At 40.0% G+C, this 21,300-nt stretch overlaps 1 protein-coding gene and 1 pseudogene across 7 annotated transcripts in view; one reads left to right on the forward strand and one right to left on the reverse strand.

Moving 5' to 3' along the window:
• Positions 1 to 21,300, forward strand: part of FAM110B (family with sequence similarity 110 member B) — a 156,035-nt gene that overhangs the window by 105,420 nt on the left and 29,315 nt on the right. The window lies entirely within an intron of this gene.
• Positions 14,723 to 15,156, reverse strand: LOC105739707 (annotated as a pseudogene).

Below are 21,300 nucleotides of genomic sequence, written 5' to 3' on the forward strand. Positions count from 1 at the left end.
AGTGAGAATTTCAAGCCAGTGGATCTTAGCTTGCTGGGTTCCTTGGGGGTGGGATCCATTGAGGTAGACCACTTGGCTCCCTGGCTTCAGCCCCATTTCCAGGGGGAGTGAATGGTTCTGTCTTGCTGGCGTTCCAGGCACCACTGGTGTATGAAAAGAAACCCCTGCAGCTAGCTCGATGTCTGCCCAAATGGCCGTCCAGTTTTTTGCAGGAAACCAGGGCCCTGGTGGCATAGGCACCAGAAGGAATCTCCTGTTCTGCAGGTTGTGAAGACTGTGGGAAAAGTGTAGTATCTCGGCTGGAATGCATAGCCCCTCACGGCTTCCCTTGGCTAGGGGAGGGAGTTCCCTTGTCCCTTGCACTTCCTGGATGAGGCGATGCCCCACCCGGCTTCTGCTCGCCCTCCGTGGTCTGCACCCACTGTCTAACCAGTCCCAATGAGATGAGCTGGGTACCTCAGTTGGAAATGCAGAAATCACCCACCTTCTGCATTGATCTTGCTGGGAGCTGCAGACCAGAGCTGTTCCTATTCAGCCATCTTGCCAGCCCTTGGACTTGCTATATTTTTCATGCCGACTGTCCCTGTGCAGACAGGATACATTCTTGTTCCCTCTTCCCTGTTGATAGTAGGTTTTGTAGGTTTTGTGTGCAGTGTTTCTATTCCTGCTGATTTCTTAGTTGAAAACTGGTGTAATACCTCAAGGGATGTACAGAAATACTCAAGGTTATTTTATAATAAACCGTGATGTACTGAAATATTTAAATGTAGTTTTAAGAAAAATGAATGCAGGCTGAGCATCCCCAATCTGAAAATCCAAAATCTGAAATGCTTCAAAATCTGAAACTTGTTGAGCACCCAAATGCCGCTCAAAGGCAATGCTCATTTAAGTATAATGAAACTATTCCAAAATTTAAAAAAAAAAGTCAAAATCCAAAACACTTCTGGTCCCACACGTTTCAGATAAGTGATACTCAACCTGCATTTAATTATTTAAACTGTATTAAACTGTATTTATTATAGTTTAAAAATTAAACACGTTTAACTTCAGCCTATAAGTAATTTCAGTATATAAATAAATTTTCGAAACTGAGAAAAGTAAGCTTATCTATTCAATCTGTTGGGGTCTTGCTTAATACATACCTCAGTTCTGATCTCTCCTGTCCCATCTGGGCAGATTTAGTACTCTCGTATAGCACATTAATTTGCAGATATTTATTGTTATTTCATATCAATGTTAAGATTTTTAAATAGATATACACATATGAATACTGTATGTATATCGAACTGTGTTGTCATTCCTTTTAGAGTAGATCTCACCTATTTCTTTTTTAGGTATTTTATTACAGTATTTCTTAATGTGCATTTTCTACTATGTAGCCTATTGTATTCTACCTAAAGAGCTTTATGAAGGCTCTGTGTTTTATGTGCTTGATTTCATTTTAAAGATTTTTATTGATTTCTGTCACTCTCTTCAGTCTCTCCTTACCAACTGCTGGCTCAGCATCCAGAAATACCACGCGTTTGTTTTAGGGTTCCCATATATTCTGTGAATTTGCCCACTCTTTCTGCCTCCTCCCAAGCCGTTTTTCAGTACTGCCTGGCCAAACCTTTCCTGGTCTAATCCCTCTCCCTGTCCCTTTCTTTTCTCTCGTAACCTAGATTCTAGGGAAATCTTTTGGAAATCAGAGACTGTAGACTCTGGTCTCTTGGTTCTGTGTAATACACAGTGTAAGTATTAATATATTTCACAAACTATTAACACGGAAATGGCACTTCCCTAGAGTTAATCTGGTGCTTCCTCTAGATTTTGAAAAAAAAAAAGTCATGGACTCAGTTTGGGGTACTGGAGTTATTCCCATCAGATACATTCTGAAGCTGGGTGGGCTCCTTCAAAGAGAGCAAGGGTGGTGTGTTTTGGTTTTGTTCTCAATTGACTATGTTTCCTATTGTATAAGTTTTCTAGGCTGCTCTAGCAAAGTGCCACAGACTGGGTGGTTGAGACAACAGAAATGTTTTGTCTCACAGTGCTGGAGACTGGAAATGTGAGATAAAGGTATCAGCAGGGCTGGTTCCTTCTGGGGGCTCTGAGAGAGAATCTGTTCCACACCTCTCCCAGCTTCTGCTGGTTTGCTGGCCATCTTCGGTGTTCCTTGGCTTATGAGAGTGTCATCTCCATCTCTGCCTTCATCTTCACATAGTGTTATCCCTGTGTCTGTGTCCAAATTGCCCCTTTTTATAAGGACACCCATCCTATTGGATGAGGGGCCCAGCCTACTCCAGAATGACCTCCTGTTAACTCATTAAATCTGTGAAGACTCTATTTCCAAATGGAGAATGTTATAGTACAGTGCATTCTGAGGTATTGGAGGTCAGAACTTACACGAATGAATTTTGGAAGACCCAATTCAACCCGTAACACATACCATTGCAATAAAACTGGTTTTCTGGCCAGGCACGGTGGCTCACATCTGTAATCTCAGCACTTTGGGAGGCCGAGGCAGGTGGATCACGAGGTCAGGAGATCGAGATCATCCTGGCTAACATAGTGAAATCCCGTCTCTACTAAACACACACACACACACACACACACACACACACACACAAAATTAGCTGGGTGTGGTGGTGGGCACCTGAAATCTCAGTTACTAGGGAGGCTGAGGCAGGAGAATGGCGTAAACCTGGGAGGCGGAGCTGGCAGTGAGCCGAGGTCGTGCCACTGCACTCCAGCCTGGGTGACAGAGTAAGACTCCATCTCAAAAAAAAAAAAAAAAAAAAAAAAACCGGTTTTTTATTCCAAGTCTATTCACTGATTTTACAATAAGCAGTGATTTTGTAAATCTGCAATTTTGATCTTGTGTTTGGGTCAAAATATAGTACAAATCAAACACAATTGGTGTGAGAGCATTTAATAAATGAAGTCTTGACCATTTGTGTGTTGCCAAGCTCCAAAAAGCAGTCTGATCGTTCATGTATTTGCAGGGTCCATTTATTTCTAATCATCCTAGCTTAACTTCATTTAAAGAATTAATTAATTGTTTTTAAACTTATGCCAGCAGTTGTTATTCCCAGATGGCGGGTGAACTCTCTAAACATTTTTTTAAAACTTTTCATCAAATAGTAATTCCATTTTAACCCAAAAATAGCTTTTTGTTTTCTCTCTTAAAACATGACCATGATGCATCGTCAATCAAAATAAACTAAAGTATTTATTAATTACAGCTGTATTGATTTCTACTCTAAACTGACTTCCTCTGAAATCTAATATGTTTCATGTTTCAAGAATTAATTTCTTGATGGTACTCTGCTGCACCGTAATTTAGTCATGGTGGATTGAGTCACCAGATATTAAGACAGTCGTGATTGCAAATGGCAGATGGCATCCAGTGGCTCACCATTGTTTGTACCTCTTGGTACCCATTTCTCTGAAGCTACAAGTACAGCCATGAGGCAGTGATAACTGTCTTAGCTGGAGTCTCAGAGCTCATGCTTCATTTATTCCCAAGGCAAGACACTAAAAAGCCATAGCTGGAGCTGGAGCACTTGCCAACTTGTATTTCTGCCATTTAAAAGGTGCTCAGTCCCTACATCTAAAATTTGAAGGGAAAGGAAATCTTCCATATGAATGCCACTGTTCGTCATTTTCCAGACCATCACATCTTACTTTTCCTTTCTTTCAACAATGATAACTTATTCGCCAACACTTTTCAAGAATGTGTTTACATGAAAGCAGAGCGAGCATGTTAAGAGACCCAGACTGCAAATAACTTTGGAACAGCTTCAGTGTAATTCAGAGTGAGTCATCCTGCCTCAGTTACAGAATGAGCAGCTCTGATTGACAGAACTTGGAAAAGCTAACATGCAGCAGCAAAGGGTATCCCCCAAACCTTAATTTATTTCTGTTTGAGAGCAAAAATATTGGGAAATTATCCATCTACAACTTACCTTTTCTTATTGCGTAATTTGATTTTAATGCTAAAGGATTTGCCATTGTTTACATAATTTGATCTTCAATGAAATTACTCCTTACGTCTGACTTTTGGTTCAGATTATATCTAAATTAAGAGATTAATAATTATTTTTAAATGTAGTGAACTAGCGTAGATCAGATGGTATGATTCCTGACTACGAAAAGGAATTTATTTGGGCAAGAATTACTAGTGTGTCTATTGCTTTTGTTGCGTAAATGAATTGATTTCCACCTAGGCCATAACAGTGTATCTCACACGCAACGACTAAGCTGGAGTTGCAGGAGCTTTCTTGTCTGCCACTGCCCTCAGCCTCCATTCTCCCTTCGTGGTGCCCCAGTACAGCCTCTGTTCTCCTTTTTCATAGTTTCCAGTGGGAGCATCTCCACTTCCCTTCTTTTTGAGAGGCCTGGTCATCTTCACCTCCACACAGCACACAAACTTCTCACTTGTATCTCCCCTGGTACAGTAGCCATGCCATAAACCAAGATGGATACTGATCAGTTACTCAGGCTAGAAACTTCAAAGCCATGAAACAGGTTCAAGAAGAGAGTAGTACAATTAGACTTACGCTTTAGAAAAGTCAGTCTTTTACCTGAGCAGTATTATAAAGTACAATGCTTGTTATGAAAAAAAAAAAAAGGCCAATTGAATTAAACAGCTTTGCAAGGCAGAACAAACTCCTATCCTATTTTGTTTAAAATTTGCTGAACTTTGTAAGGGGGTACAGGAAGGTTTATGCATTTGGGTCAATGAATGCAATATGTAGAGAAGGGCATGTATTTCTATAAGCAAACATACATGTCCCTTCCCAGACATATCAGTCAACCTTGATAATAAATTGCAATCATTTTTACTACTTTAACCCCTTCCAGGAGCTGTAAGGTACAATAATTAGTCCTAACAGTTTTACATTTCCAGCGCATCCTGTTTTCTAACCTGGCATTCCATACAGCGTATGTGAATATGAATAAGGATTCAAGTGAACTTCATGTCCCTCGGAATCTAATTTAGGCAACAACCATTTCCAGAAGGCCCCTTCTCCTCCTGCCTCCCACAGCCCCACACTGTTCATTTAATGTCTTTTTTTGAAGTTCACATAGTGCTGTCTGCTAATTGTGACACATTGTTGATTATGCTCTAATCTAATTGTCTGGGTGCCTTGCCCAGCTAGAGCACAGTCCCATAGTAGCTGGAACTCTGTCATTCATTCTTTCATTCACTTCTCATTGCCTTGAGAGCAGGGCTTACCTGTTATGTATGTTATGTATTTGCCAAATGAGTGAATAAAAGACTAAGGAGATATTTTAACTCTTCATCCAGTGCCTTATCTTTTGCTTCTCTGCATACCCATATTTCGTGCTTTGATTTTTCTGCAACTGTAGTCCTTAAAGATTTACCTGTCAACTTAAGGAACACATTGATTGGATAAGATGTTTCCTGGCAATGTAATATGGAATCCTGTGGTTGAAAGGGACACTATAGTTCCACCTGTTCTTCTCCAAGAATTGCAACAAAGCATTTTCAACCTCATCTGCAGCCAATTTTAAGGAAATCTAATAAAGAGGTTTGCAGAGCACCTGAGAGCAGCCAAGATCCCAAGACAAAGTAGAAAATTACCTATTGAAACTACAAATAAAAATGAAATCTAAATATATCTTTTTATATATGGGCCATTTGCTTGCTCAATCTCTTTGTACCTGGGAGTGGAGGGAAAGGCTGGGAGTAAAATGGGACTGGATTAAAAAATAGTGATTGTAGATTTTTATGACATATGAAATAAATTGTAAATATTAAAAAGTTGACCTGTAGTAACATGCTTGCAGCCATCTACGTTATTAAGACAGTACTTAACGAGTTTTGAAACAAGTACTCCCCGCAATATTACTACTATTCTTAACTTATATGTGATAGACATTTTCAAAAAGTCATCATATCTGATTGCCTTCTATGCTGTTCTTTAAATGTTTGAAATCGTGTTTTTATATATGAATACAACCAATCAGAATACAGATACATTGCTTCAAGTACTATTTCAAAAAGTTTCTCCAATGACATGACTCAGCGATTTCTTAAAGGATAGAAAAACACTTCGTTAATGGAGAAAACCAGAAGTCCACCTTCTCTTGGAAATAAATGTTGAATTTTAACTGAGTAACTTTGCATCAGCCACATTGTATTATTGACATGTATTAGGTGGTAGATTTCTGTAGTAGCAGTTCTTTTTTTTTTTTTTGCGCCGGAGTCTTGCTGTCGCCCAGGTTGAAGTGCAGTGGCGTGATCTCGGTTCACTGCAGGCTCCGCCCCCTGGGGTTCACGCCATTCTCCTTCCTCAGCCTCCCTAGTAGCTGGGACTACAGGCGCCCGCCACCTCGCCTGGCTCGTTTTTTGTATTTTTAGTAGAGATGGGGTTTCACCGTGTTAGCCAGGATGGTCTCGGTCTCCTGACCTTGTGATCCACCTGCCTCGGCCTCCCAAAGTGCTGGGATTACAGGTGTGAGCCACCACACCTGGCCTGTAGTAGCAGTTCTTTAAAGGAAAAAAAAAAAAAAAGAGGATTTCTTTTCCATTGCCTTCTTTTTTTTTTTTTTTTTTTTTTTACAAAATGAGATATTCCTCAGATAGGTAACCTTCAGCTTTGCAGCCTGAGGGCCATACCTAGCAAGTGGAACTAGGTGCCTTGGGTCAGCATTGTCCTGTGTTAGGGGGAGGTGTTAATTTCTAAGACTTTTGCCATTTTCCTAAAATTACTTTGGGCTCCGTGTTACCTAAGGTTTGAGAACAAGCTCTGAAGCTGGATACACGCAGGTTTCATCACAGCTCTACCACTCAATATCAGGGTGAACTTGGCAAACAAGTTAATTAACTCATGGAAACCTCAGTCTTCTCAGGATTGTGTGGATTAAATGAGAAAATAGATATAAAGCACTTAGCATATTCTGCTGTTCTATTGGTTCAATTTTTATTGCATTTAAAAGGATAGTTGAAGTCAGGCACAGTGGCTCACATCTGTAATCCCAGGTGGGGAAGATTGCTTGAGCCCTGGAGGTCAAGTTTGCACTGAGCCATGATCACACCACTATACTCTAGCCTGGGCAACAGAGTGAAACCTTGTCTGAAAATGAATGAATGAATGAATGAATTTTTTTGTGTGTGTGTGACAGAGTCTGGCTCTGTCGCCCAGGCTGGAGTGCAGTGGTGCGATCTCGGCTCATTGCAAGCTCCGCCTCCCAGGTTCACGCCATTCTCCTGCTTCAGCCTCCTGAATAGCTGGTACTACAGGCACCCACCACCACACCTGGCTAGTTTTTTGTATTTTTTTAGTAGAGACGGGGTTTCACCGTATTAGCCAGGATGGTCTCAATCTCCTGACCTCGTGATCCGCCCGCCTCAGCCTCCCAAAGTGCTGGAATTACAGGCGTGAGCCACTGCACCCGGCCTGAATGAATTTTTTAAAAAGGACAGGTGATTTATTTTTTAGAACTTTTTATTTTTCCGGAATTCAGATGCCTTTTTCAACTTTGAATGTTTATGCAAAGCTTGGGAATCTGACTGTTGCCCCAATATAAATAAATACACTGTTGTAGTCCATTGAATTAGAACAAAAGTGTCTAGTGAATTTGAATTCCATCCAATCACTACTTTTCACTTTGCATGGTTTCAATCTGCATTAATTTCAATTCCCATATTTTAGTTAAATAAAACCAGTTCCCCAACATCACAGTTCAAATCTTAGTTACCACAGTGTATTAACTGTAATTAAATAGAGTGCAAACCTCATAGTTAGGTCTTCATTCCCCAAATCACTCTGTAAATAGCAGGTGCTCATCATGATCAATGACCAATCATGCCCCTTCTTTCCATGTCTGCTGGTGATGGTTCTGTGCACATTTATTATTCAGTTTTCACACAGACAGGAAAGGTTGTCCTTGTGTTGCCTCCCCACCAACAGTGATAACTCATGTGCAATTTTACAAAAATAGATTTAAAAGATAGAATTAGTCAACAAAGGTGGAAACACAGCAGGGCAATGAAAAGTGGCAGTCAAATTAGAATCAAGCACGTGTAGAAGAAATAGCTGATGTGGGGATGTTGACACTGCTGGCGATCTGGGAGGAGACTCTAGATAGGCCGACGGGAACCCAGGGAAGGCAGACTTATCAGCATAAATGAGGAATGGGGTTTTGACAGAAAGGATAAAGATATCCCAGAGGAAGTGATGTCACCAAAAAGCTTTACATTAAAGGAGTTCTCAGAAAGCACAAAGGGTAAAATGTTGGAAGCTGACCGAAACTTACAAAGGGCAGTTAGCCAAACCATAAAAAAGATGCTCACGCCATACTGTATGCTGTGTGATGAGACGAAGTCACACACCATTCAGAATACTCCTGACACATTTTTAAAACGGAAAGACTGAGAGTCTAAAACCTCAGTGTGTTTATGTTGTCAGTTACTGTTTTACAGTGTTCATTTCCCTTCACATTTGTAACTGACGATAAGTGAGTTTTAACGCTTTGACAAAAAATTTTAAAGGCCACAGAAGAGTCATAATTTTTGCCGTTGATTATTAAGTACTCATTGCATGGTTTTGGGTTATATGGTTATTTGTACAGTCATAACCTCACAAAGCAGGAAGTGGCAGTAGTAAAAAAAAGTAGTCAAACCACTACTGTTGCCATCTGGATTTTATATTACTGAAAAATTAGTTAACACATTCTCAATATTATCAATAGTTTCCTAGCCTGTTAAAGGCAATTTATGTAGTAATAGATGCCTTAGTGATTACAGAACTCAACTTCCTAATATTTGCTACTTTTAATTTTCAAAAAGTCCTGAAATTAAATATTCAGAATCACATTTCTGTGGTACTTTTAGTGAAATATTTTTGTAACGTTAAAGTTGTTTGTTGTTGTTATTGTTGTTCTTTTCATTTTAAAAGAAGGCCCACCGGGATTCTCCATCAACAAACAGCCAAGCCACTGCATTATTCATAGCAAGTTTTAGTGACAGTTCTAGTCTCTTGGGCATGAAAAATATAGTCTTGTTTGCTCGTTTAAGTCAACAAGCTGTGGGATTTATTGTGTATTTTGTAGTATGCATGCAGAATGTTTTGATTTTTAAAAGTCTAAAATAATTGAAACTGTCTTGTGTCATTCAACCCTGTAATAAGTACCTATAATTTAAAACCTCAAAATTGGTTGGTTTTGAAAGATGTTTGTATAATGCATAATAATAAGAGCCTCTGGATTATTTTTAATGCATCAGATCCTGTGCTATGGTCTGTGTAAGAGAAAGGAACCCTGATTACAGTTTTGGAGAGTGTTCCCGGTGCCCCCAGCATGCCCATGGTGAATACCACATCATTATGCTGTGCTCTGAGGGGCCTCATTCTGACAACATGCTTGGTTACATACAGTAATGAAAAGCCTTGTTTGGGGAACATTTGTGCTTTTAAATATTGGTTTCATCATGTCCAGGGAATGAAGCTGATTTAAACATAGCTCACAGTAAATCTGAGAGTGGAAAGTTTGATTTTACCCACTAGTCTTTCTAATTTTTTATTAATGTAACGTCCCAATCCATTGTGTAGCAGAGAAACTAGTTGAATTTGTTCTTCCAGGGAAAGAGGGCCCTTCTTATACATGAATTTATATGAAGTTTTTCATGTAATATATTTTATCCTTCATGTTCATCAGCTTTACAAAGAAAAACTTAAGAGTTCTTACTCCAAAACATTTTGTCTGAGCCTGGGATGAAGATTACTATAAGGAATGATTGAGCAACAAGCTGCCAGTGATGGTCAAGGAAAAAGTCAAAAATGTTGATTTTGAAGATCCTTTGCTAATTCACAAATTCCGGTTGTTTTTATTTTCATCTATGAACAAGGGCAATTTCAGGAATAGGAAGAAGGAGGAACATAGAGCCTCAGCCAGCATTGATGTGGGTGACACCCTCAGAATGGTTGTAGGAGCACAAAAAGTCAGCCTGGTATCACTTGCTGGCAGGCCTTCACTTCAGATCTGACCTTAAACAACACACAGAACCTCTCCTTTGGCTCAGATCCCATGTGAGGCCTCCCGGCATATTCAGGTAAATGGATGGCTTGGATCGAGGCTGCTCCTGTCTTTAAGTTGTAGATCAGCCTCCTGGCCTGGTCTCCTCAGCTCTGGAGGCTGGCCTGGAAGCTCCAGATGATTCCAGGAGCACAGCCTGCTCCATGACAGTCCTCAGGCGCCAGCTCCTGCCCCTCCTGTCTCATCCGGGGGCGGTGAATTCCCCATATTCATGGGTTATGACTGGGCTCAGACTGTTCCTTCTGCTCAGAGGGCCTGTCCTGTCTCCCACTTTTCCATGTTGTGAACCATGGTGAAAATGTTGAGAATTCTTTCCCATACTTCCCAGGAGCTTCATTCCTCCTTCATCTGGGTTCTGGAAGTAATTTATTCTCAACCGTGGTTCCTCCTGTTTGTTGGGTGCCCTTTATGTACAAGGCATTTGACAAGCACAGTCTCAACCCACCCAACAACCCTATTCAACCCTATTTATTACAGACTCTAATCGGTGAAGAATCTCAACTACCTTGCTCTGGGCTTAGCTAGTAAATAGTGGAATTTGGATTGAAACACTTTTCCTGTTTTACCTCTTACAGCACATCGCACATTGTGTCATTGTCTGCCGACTTCGTTTCTGTCTTCCACACTAGACTAGGAACTCTTATGTGTCTTATCTGTTGGTGACTTCCACTCCCATCCCAAGCATCCCCATACTTGGCCCACAGCCCTTGTTACATAAATGTTTATCTTGCAGGACCAATAAGTGAATGAATGGAAGTTTGAATCAATTGTCAACTAGCTGCAGAGTAAGAACAGAAGCCTCAAGAAAGATGAAAATCCAATTTTACAAATTTAACATAATATTTACAGGAATAAATTTGTGCTATCCAAATCTAGCCATCACGAGAACCTATGTAAATAGAACTCACAAAGACCCCAGGGCTTACTTTTTGGTCTTCAAGAAAAGGCACAGTAGCTGTTTTTATTAGTGGCACAGAAAAATGATTTTGTTTCCAATGATACTGATCCTGCACAAGTTTTTTTCTTTTTTTCTTTTGGTTACTGGCTAGGAGTATATGAGGAAAGTCTGGGGAGGAAGGCTTGTTGGTGTTCCTGTGGCTTATACTCCTACCCAAAGCTGTGCTCCGCTGACACAACTGAAGAAGGACAGACAGGAAAACGAGGCCAGGAATCCTGGACAGGCCAAGGTGCCTGGGATACCCACGGGGGATCCAAAGGGCCACCAGGCATCCCCAGCGACATCGGAAACACAAAAGGCTGTAGGGTGGCCAGTGCCATCAGCCTCCCAAAATTGTCGACCCTTAGACTAAACAACATCCTGCTGCCTTCCTATCATTAACCTGCCCTTTTATGCAACTGATTTATTATGGGAGAAAACAGTTTGTTGCGGGTTATTCAGTTTACTTATTCAGAAGCTGTAGAGTGGCTCAGCAACAGGGACAAATGAAAATTCGGAACATCATACTCTCCATGTTTACTATGATGATTCTTCTCTTCCGTCACTATCTATAAACAACACTATGAGGGCAGAATTCTCTGAAAAGCCAAGATATGGGACACCACAAAGGCCTGAAGCTTCCATCCAAAAGAAGTAATCTGAGTTGGAGCTAGTGGGGATTAAGCATGCTGTTGATTTAGTATTCATTTTTTATATTTGGACTGTTTAAAATTACTTATCCAAGAAATCCTCCAAGGCACATGATTATATTATCATACTTATTTGTTGGGGAGGGTAGGGGATTGTAGTTATTAGTGTAATTTGCCCCAAACCAGAAAGTACTACTAAATGCTATGATTAGAAAAAGGAGAAGGAAATCTGTATTTATATGGAAAATATAAATACAGGATGTTATTCTGCATTTTAAATTGTACAGAAGAAAAGGAAAGAAACTGGCTAAGATGCTTAAAACTTAAATTTCTTCTTTGGAGAATCAATGACTAAAATGTCTCAGAAGGTATGTATTAGGATCATAGTTGAAAAAAATAAAATATTACACTGATGATATATAGGGAAATCTAATTAAGTTTTAAGTAAAAGTAATAGTATTTCAAAGATACTTTACCTGCTAGCATTCTTTTTATCATCATCTTTATTGACCATAAATCAGAGCCCTTGGCTAAGGATACATTTTATTCCAGAAAAATTATTTCAGAACTTGATTTCAACCGTATTATTGGTCAACTATTACATTTCCTTTTTTATTTCAAATGTCGATCAACAGGGTGTAGCCATTTATAATATTTATAATTATTTATATCTACAATTACAGGCATTTAATTTGTCATTTGAACAATGATATGACACTGTGCTAAATACCTCAAGGAGAGACACAGAAGGGGAAATATTATTGGTCATTACTTCTTAAATATAAAAGTTTGTCTTTAAATAGCTATGAAAGGTGTTATGGGAGCATAGATTCCAAATTACAAGCCAAACATAAAGTCTTCTAAATGTTATTTTGGAACTATACTTTCCTCAAGATACCATTATTTTTAAATCTGTGAAACTGACTTGATTGAATATTGTTTGTTCATTATAGTAATTCATACATTTAATGTTAAGAAAAATATTGGACTTCAGAATAATATGAATGAATTAATCCTTATAAAAATAATTGTATGTTTTGTATTTATGTACAAGCCTGTGAATCTTTTTTCCGAAACATAAAGCAAACTTCCAAATACACACATTTATTTTGTACCAGCCCCCACCCTCATCTGCCTGTATATTTGAAAAATAATTCTGAGCTCAGAAAATCGCTCTCCATGTGATGGGTATGAAAGTATGCACTTCACTCCTAAATTTTCACTCATACCTTATTTTTGGCTTATATTCCTGTGAATTTTTAAAATTTCGTTGTCTGTTTTTTAAACTCAGTAGATTCAAAGCAGGAATTGTGAAGTAGATTATAAATAGAAATAATTTTGAGAGGTTGGGGAACTTCTGGACTTTGAATAATGGCAAGACATTAATAGCTAGCAGCCTGGTTCCATGTGAAACACTGGAAATCTAAAACATTAGACATCTACAGAAGGTGTTTATGTGTATTATAGTAGTTAAGATAGCAGCCGTGAATCATCAATAAATGAAGACATGTAAATATATAAACTACTTTTTAATTTAAAAAAAGAAAAAAAACTACTTTTAAAAGATTCCATCAGCAATGCTGATTTAAACAGTTTCCATCCTTACATAAACAGTGAGTGAGTGAAAAGACATAAGCTGCTATTTTCTAGGTCCCCCACGTGTGTGCAAACCCCTCCTTCTCTGACCATAGGAAGTAATCGAAGAATTAATGCTGTATTCTCTTACCCATTCGCTTCACACCTAGTTTGTGCCTGGCATTGGGCTAGGTAATTTCCATACCTTACTTAACTGATATAAGTGAAATAAATTCACCCACATATATTCATAGTTTGGGTTAGTTACACTTCAAGCAAAAGGCCACTGGTTAAAAAAAGACAAAAGTTTTTTGGGTTGTTTTTAGTACAGTTTACAATTATAACAATATTAAAGTTTAAAATTAGTACTTTTGGCTGGGCATGGTGGCTCATGCCTGTAGTCCCAGCACTTTGGGAGGCCAAGGTGGGCAGATCACCTCAGGTCGGGATTTGAGACTAGCCTGGCCAACATATAGTGAAACCCCGTCTGTACTAAAAAAATACAAAAATTAGCTGGGCGTGATGGTGCACACTTTTAGTTCCATCTACTTGGGAAGCTGAGGCAGGAGAATCGCTTGAAAGGTGGAGGTTGCAGTGAGCCAAGATTGAGCCACTGCACTCCAGCCTGGGTGACAGAGTAAGACTCCGTTTCTTAAAAATAAAAATAAAAATAAATTAGTATCTTCACATCAACAGTTTACCTAATAATTTTTACAAATATGTTCCACTTCACATTTGTTTGAAAAATCACGTACAGCCTCTTGTATAAAGCAAGACTTCTGAAGTCTGAGTCATTGCAATCTTTACCTTGAGCATATGTTTGTAACATTAGTAACAACCCCCACTCATCCTGCAGCTGAACTTCACCTGGGTGATGATTTGACTTTTCCACAGTGCAAGATGGTGCTGAGGGTCCACTGGGCCACACCCCTGGGCTCTCCTGGGGTTTGTCACCCCACTTTGTTGGAATATAGCTTGGCCCCATCTGGTCCTATTCCAGATGAGTGCTGGTTCTCATTAATAGCCTCTGGGAGCGACTTTTTTAAACAATATATTCTTAAGATTCCCAAAGGAAATATATCTGGTTTTATGTTTTTAAGGGATCTTTTAAAGTTTTCTGCATAGTAAGTGTCTCAGTCCACATAAGGACTAAGGGCTAAGGACTTAAGGACTAAGGACTTAAGGACTAAGGACTTAAGTGCTGCTGTAACAAAATACCATACCCTTCAGTAGCTTAAACTACAGACATTTATTTCCCACAGTTCTGGAGGCTGGGAAGTCCAAGACCAGGATGCCAACAGATTTGGTGTCTAGTGAACCCGCACTTCTGGGCTCACAGATGGACATCTTTTCACTGCGTCCTCAAGTCATGGAAGGGAAGAACTCTTTTCAGCCCCTACAAGGGCACCATTCCCATTCATGGGGGGGGCTCTGCCCTCATGATTTAATCACCTCCCAAAGATCTTGCCTTGTTTTTTCATTTTACCAGTTTATAATGAAAATTCTACATATGATTACTTTATGTCTGCATCTTTTCAATTGTTTCTTCCTTGTGTTTGCCCTTTCTCTTGCCTGTTTGATGAGATTTGACTTTCTGTCCAAGGATCTTTCTTTGGTCTGTGTTCACTTTTAGTCTAGAAGTAACAGCTGGAGTGAATGCCCATGTGGACAGTTGTGCCATTAGCCTTTTCCCACTGCACCTGCTCAGTGTAGATGACACATTTCTTCCTGTAAACCTGGACTGCTTTGCCAGTTTGCTGACATTTATAGTGTCCTCACACAGCCTGAACTTCATCATCCTTTCAGATGAGCATGGATCAAACATTGTACTTCTGTGTCAGCTCTTTGGAAAGAGGGGAAGACGTAATCTTCCTGTGAATGTGGAAAGGTGCCTTGAAATGCCATTTTGTGGTTCTTGCTTCAATCAAAAGTCACAAAGGGATTAAACTTCATTTTGGCCACTACCACTTCAGTGATAGCCACAAAAGGGAAGACATTCTTCCTCTTAATACTATCACATTGAGGATGAGGTTTCAACATACGAATTGGGGGGCACACATTCAGACCACAGTGATAAAGAAATAAATCTCTGACTGGAAATGATTCATTAATAAAGAAGTGTTTGCTGGGCACAGATTTTTAATGGTACTTCATAGGTTTTCATTTCTGTAATTGCTTTAGATTCATGTCTTAGCTAAAACTTCGTAAAGCAAAGAAAGAAGATAAATGGCAAAGGAGAGTATAAGTGACTTCTTGGTATTACATCAGGCCTTAAAAGTCTTATGCTCACTTACTGTCCCTTGTCCCTTTATTTTGGTAATCTGTGTTTTAAAGTAACTGACTGCCCTGCCATTGTCATCTGCACATTTGATAGGTTTACTCTAGCATAACCTCTGGGTCTTTAATGAGCATGCCCTCTCTCTTAAGAGAAAGAATAAGCACTCAAGGGCTAATATTTGTGGAGGGAGATACTATTTTTCTAGCTATTGCTGTGATGTGAAACAGAATCAGAAGTGTTGATAGATCTGTCCATGACTTGTCTCTTGTCCATGGGGAGGGCTTGTACTGGTCTGGTCTGAGAGGGTTACTACTAGAAGCCACAGTTGCTATTCCTCAATAGTCAAATAGATTTATATTAAATAGTTATTTTTTCTGGTAATGATATAAGAACAAATAATATACTTCCATGAATTCTCAGAATTTTCTTTAAAAGCTGTAGTTATATAACACTCAGAAATCTATACTGGCTTTCCCAAGTGTATTCACCCTACCCAGGGCATCATCGTCTCAGCCAGCCTCATGCTGACCTCAGTAGCTTTGTGATCTTGAAATTGCTGCTCCAAGTTCACCTCTCTTGAATCCCAGGCATTCTATGCAAGGCTTCTTTTTCTGTATTCAAACACTGACAGGCGAGTTCCCTTCTTAATTACCTGAACAAGTTGGGGAGGATTTAGATATCTTTGCTGGCAACAAGGTGAGAGACCAAACCACGAGGTGAAGGTACAAGGGTTGAATAAGCGTCATCTATCAATGTGAGCACTAGGCCCTGTTCTAAATGGGTCCCATGTGGAGATTCGTTTAATCCTGACTTAATAATCCTAGGAGATGAATAATATTTCATCTCTTTTTGCAGATGAGGAAACTGAGACCAAGAGAATTTGAGTAGCTGCTGAAGAACATTCAGCTAGTTACATACAGTATTTAAACCCAGCAAGTTATCTCAGCCCCGTGTTGTGTTGCCCTCTGATGAAAGGCAGCAAGGGAGATGGTCTTCACTGGAATCAGACCACTAGAATTCTCGAGCGCTTTGGGGTCACCAGTCCTCTCTATTGGAAAGTTTTTTTTTTTCTTAATTAGTAGTTGGATCACTGTAAATTCTAGGCAAATCCACTTTCTTCAAAATATGTGACTCATCTTGACTAACACTCTTTTCCAGAATATTTCATTGCTCATCGGCTTGTACCCACCCCCATGCCCCACCCTGGCCAATTTCTTAAAGACTACTTTCCTGGCTCAGTTTTCCTTTTCTTTAGAACGACAAAAAGTAATTCCTCTTCCATATACTTTGTCTAACTAAAGAATACTATTAATACACCATCTTCCCCAGACAACGAATTCTGTACACAGCACAGGTGGACATAAGCACACACGTGCACAGACATACACACAAACACACACACACTAGTCAAAAGCAGAGCCTGAGTCATTTTTTTTATTTTTTATTTTTTTAATTTTTTGGAGACAGAGTCTCGCTTTGTCACCCAGGCTGGAGTACAGTGGCACGATCTTGGCTCACTGCAACCTCCTCGTCCCAGGTTCAATTGATTCTCGTGCCTCAGCCTCCCAAGTAGCTGGGACTTCAGGCACATGCCACCACGCCTGGCTAATTTTTGTATTTTTAGTAGAGATGGGGTTTCACCATGTTGGCCATGTTGGTCTCGAACTCATGACAGAAGGTGATCTGCCCACCTTGGCCTCCCATAGTGCTGGGATTACAGCAGAGTCTTGAAGTATGTAAGAGCACCTTGGGACTTTTGCCCATCCCTGGCCTTTATCTTCCAGACATCAGTACTGTACAGCAGATGGCTAGTGATACAATGTACCTTATTCTGGTGTTGAGAAATGTATTATGCTGAGTATAACTTAGGCTAGGAAAAAACTTTATTCCTGATAAAAAGTAGTGTTAGCAGAGGTAGAATAGCATAGTGATGATAATCTGGATTTGGAAGCCAGAGAAAGGCCCAGATTGGAATCCCAGCTCAGCCACTTAGAAGCACTTTGAACCCTGGCCAGTTCGTTCACTTATTTAACAGGATATTTGTAAACTCTGTGTACCAGGTCCTGTTTTAGGCCCTGGGAATGCAGAACACAAAACAGATCAAGACTGCTTAAATACTAGTATGGAAGACATACATACATACATACGTGCATGCATGCCTGGTAATCAATTGGCTGCACTTTTAAAATATATTCAGAAAACAACCAGCTTTCACCACTGCCATCATGGTTCAAACCCCTTGGATCATTGCAGTAGCCTGTTAACTGGTTCCTGCTTCTGTTCTTCCCTCCTGCAGTCTTTTCCCAACAGAGCATTCAGAAAGCTCCCTGTAACCCGTGAGTCTGAGCCCTCTCTCCTGGGTGCAAAACCTCACAGTAGGGTCCTATTCTCCTTGAAGACAGCCATGGTCCTTGACAGGTTGTGTCCATTATCTCTCCACCTCCTTCCTCCCATGCCAGCCACACCTGTCCTCCAGGCCTCTGCACTTGTCTTTCCACTAGCATCTCTGTGGTTACTCCTTTACCTCCTTCATAACTTTGCTCAGATATCCCCTTTTCAATCAGGCTTTTCTTATTTGGCAGATAGAACAATGCCTGAATAAAGAAGGAGCTAACCCACCTATTTCATATACAAATATGCCAACCCTAATATTCAGACCAGATATATTTCGTAATACTTTTAAATCTTCTGTAATACATCTGTGGAATAAGCCTATTTTGAAGTTCTTGGGAGTCCTATTTCTCCCAGACACTGAAACTTGAATGTGTCATAATAGTAAACCAAGAGATTATAAATGAATGAACATTCAGTTTCCAGGAAGAGATTAAAAAAAAGACAAGTAAATTACCTTATTTGTTTTGTCCAGAATGTATTCCATTCAAGGCTTATAATTCTCAATTCTTGAGGCTGGAGAACGGATTGTAGAGCATCAGGAATGGTTTGCTAACTCAAAACCATTTCGAGCTTCTTAACGTGATGCACACAGCATTTGGGGGCTGCCTCCAGGAGTGTAAGCCTAGCTGCTCCCTCAAGACCTAAAGAAAAGCAAGTGAGAAGGTGAGTGCATATCTCAGTATCTGACGGAATGGCTGAAAGCAAAGAGCCTCTATTGTGGCAGGTTTATTTTATAGCATTTTTGTGCCGCTCTGTCCAGAATCCCTTAACTGGTGTGAGGGAAAAATCAGTATTAGGTAAACCAATTAGGGAATCTCAGTGAGGTATTTTTCTCTGAGTCTAATAAAGCGGAAGCTAGCTGAACTCTACCTGAGAACGGGTGATGTGATTCGATGTGGTGCTTTCTTGATGGCAGCTGGACACAGATACAAAAACAGAGTACTTTATTCTAATTTACACCCCAGTGGGATGATCCATGAACCAGTATTCGAGAAAAGAGCCAGAAGAAAACTCTGCAGAAAAAGCTTCAGAAACCTCAGCTTTGATACATAAGCACAGAGCAACAGAACTACTGCCAAAAGTGGGGATGGCAAATTTGGGGGAGGCTTTAACCTCTCAGCACCTCAATTTCTTCCTTGGCCACATGGTAGTCATGAGAAGCATCTATAGTGGAGCCAGCCTGCCTTATTCAAATTCCAACTCCATCTCTCTCTAGCTAAGGTAGAGCGAGGGTTTTCTTGGGTAAAGTATTGGATGCCTTAGCATCTTTGGGCCTCATTTTCTTCATTTGTAAAATGAAGAGAAGTAATAGCCCCTGTCTCATAGAGTCATTGTTAAGAGTTAATATGTTCATATTTGCAAAATGCCTTAGAGTGGTTCTGGCACATAGTAAGCACAGTCTGAGTGCTATTTCTATAATCATTATTATTATGTAGTATGTGCCTAATGAATATGTATATAAATAAACATAGTCTATAACCAGAAGGCATTTTTGCAATTTGTTTATTTAATTTGCATTTAACTTAATAGAGTGGAGACTTAGTTCTCTGTTAAACTCTTTCAGAAAACTAACGGACATTAAATACGGGACAGCATGTTTAAAATTTAAATTAAGAGTATCTATCTTTATAAATAATTATACAATACTGCAAAATCAGCTTCCAGAAAGTATCAGAAAGATTCTAGAGTAACATCTTTGGATGTGAAAAAGATAAATCCTGTGCTCACAAATGTCATTAGCTTTAAGTTTAGCTTTAAGTTTTAAAAATGTTTACCCCATTGTCATTAATCTCTTTATTGATAATAATGCTATTTCCGTAATCCCAAGGGACCCAATTCAATATCTTTCTTCTCTTATTTCTCCTCTCTCCACTGACCTTGTTCTGTGACATTACTTTCCAGACATTTGATGAATGAGCATGGTCTGTCCTGGAAATACCAATGCAGATTGATACAGCCAGGGATTAAGCCTCAGTCAGGTCTCAAGAGCCAGAAAGCTCTGCAGATTTACTAACCATGAGAATGGAAACTAGCCGCATTCCAGGACATTTGAATTTCACTCTTCCCATCCCAAAACGGGTTATCTTTTTTGAAGGGGGTAGGGGAGACCAAATTTCAGGTTGGGTCTGGGTGCTTACCGGAAGACTAGCGGCGGGAAGTTTCTTCAGACTAGCTTAAGTAGAAAGCTTAATTGCAGATGCTTACTCTAAGGCGGGTGGAGTGTGGTACCTGGCGCTGAGCTGCTGCTGCTTCCAAAGTGTCTGCACTAAGGAGACTGTTTACCTTCAGTGCATTCACACTTTTAGTTACAAAGCAGCAGCACCTTGTAGCAGCCTCAGTTGTGAGCATCTTCCAGGCCACTTACGGATTAAAAACTCCAAAAATCCCCTATTGAAACCATAAAAGCACAGTTTGAAAAGTACCTCATTCTTAGCAATATAACTTCAGATGTTATTTTGGTGCAGCCTGGGGAACACTGTTTCCCTGAAACAGATAGCAGTCCTCCTAATGATAAGTTTAAAAAGCCACTCAACCATATTCGTGCACTGGCCTTACAGTCTCAGTTTTAGATTCTTGTTTTAACATTGCCTACAGCCATCATTCTTATATATTATTTAAACATTCAGAACTAAAACTATTCATGATTTTCTGAAGAAATGAGATAATGGCATCCTTTAGAAACCAAAAAACAAATACTCTGAAAGGTACCTGTTCACTTGCGCCTTACTGGAGGTGGCTGGACTGAAAACCAGAATGGAGCCAACCCAAAGCAGGCAGCATTCCTGAAGAAAGTTCGTGTGCATGCCCTCCCTTTTCTCCCCTCATAACTTATTTTCTCTTAATTTGAGTTTAGAGGGTAACTTAGTTTGAGCCGCTGTAACAAAATACCTTGAACTGGGTAATTTGTAAACAACAGAAGTTTATTTGCTCAGTTCTGAAGGCTGGAAAGTCCAAGTTCAAGACACCAGCAGATTTGGTGTCTGGTGAGGGCTCCTTCCCCACAGATGGTGACTTCTTGCTGTGTCCTCGCATGGTGGAAGGGACAAGCACACCCCCGTAAGCCTCTTTTATAAAAGGGCACTAATCCCATTCATGAGACTGATGCCCTCATGACCTAATCACCACCTAAAGGCTACACTTTTTAATACTATTGCACTGGGGGTTGGGTTTCAACATGTGAATTTTGTGGGGGACACATTCAGACCACACTAGGGGGAGATAGTGGTGTGTAAATTTATCATTGTGACTGAAGATGTTACATTCCAAATAACTTGGTTCTAACTGGCAAGGGCACTTATAGTCTTGTTGCAATCACTGTAGGGTATATCCAGACCCCTCTGATAGCTTTAGTTCTTCCCGCTGACCTGTCTGCAGAGATTCTTCAGGGTTGTACTGCTTCCCAGGCTGGCCTGTGGAAAGAGAGT

The sequence above is a fragment of the Nomascus leucogenys genome, chromosome 16 (genome assembly GCF_006542625.1).
Source record: "Nomascus leucogenys isolate Asia chromosome 16, Asia_NLE_v1, whole genome shotgun sequence".
Classification (NCBI taxonomy): domain Eukaryota; kingdom Metazoa; phylum Chordata; class Mammalia; order Primates; family Hylobatidae; genus Nomascus; species Nomascus leucogenys.